The sequence below is a fragment of the Apis dorsata genome, unplaced genomic scaffold (genome assembly GCF_000469605.1).
Source record: "Apis dorsata unplaced genomic scaffold, Apis dorsata 1.3 scaffold_247, whole genome shotgun sequence".
Taxonomy (NCBI): Eukaryota; Metazoa; Arthropoda; class Insecta; order Hymenoptera; family Apidae; genus Apis; species Apis dorsata.
Genome location: NW_006263526.1, coordinates 410,961 through 411,455, shown reverse-complemented (window position 1 = coordinate 411,455; position 495 = coordinate 410,961). Strand labels below are relative to the sequence as shown.

General features: G+C 36.6%; 1 long non-coding RNA gene across 1 annotated transcript in view; it reads left to right on the top strand.

Annotated features, from left to right (window-relative positions):
• Positions 1 to 58, top strand: part of LOC116185668 — a 20,788-nt gene extending 20,730 nt beyond the window's left edge. Inside the window, exon 3 of the long non-coding RNA XR_004150539.1 lies at positions 29 to 58. This is a non-coding gene — a long non-coding RNA (uncharacterized LOC116185668). The remainder of the gene's footprint in view (positions 1 to 28) is intronic.
• Positions 59 to 495: the final 437 nt, after the last annotated feature.

The following is a 495-nucleotide window of genomic DNA, read 5'->3' as shown; positions in this document are numbered from 1 at the left end:
AATCGAACCCGGGCCGCCCGCGTGGCAGGCGAGCATTCTACCACTGAACCACCGATGCTGTTGAAATACTTACTCTCTTATAAGAAATTTCTCTACACAGAGAATAAGGAATCACATGAAATTAAGAAAATTATTTTTTGAGACATCCAATCCATACACAATTCCTTTGTATATTATAAATAAATATAATTAAGTATAATAGAAATATCAATGCACACATATTATTACGCGTAATAAAATATCTCGTGCCACAAAAAATTAATATATTACAACGTAGTGATACAACATGATATCATTACATTGATTTCAACCCATACACTCTTCCAGATAAGAACAACACGGATACAAGCGAGTATATATTTTCACCAGAGAGACAGACACCCTTCGATTACTCGGAATAAACGCTTCTCGAGAACGATCTTTAAACCATGGCCATCCAACCGACCGTGGCCAACAATTTTTTCGCCTTTCCTCGCGACGGTATTAATCTTTTCA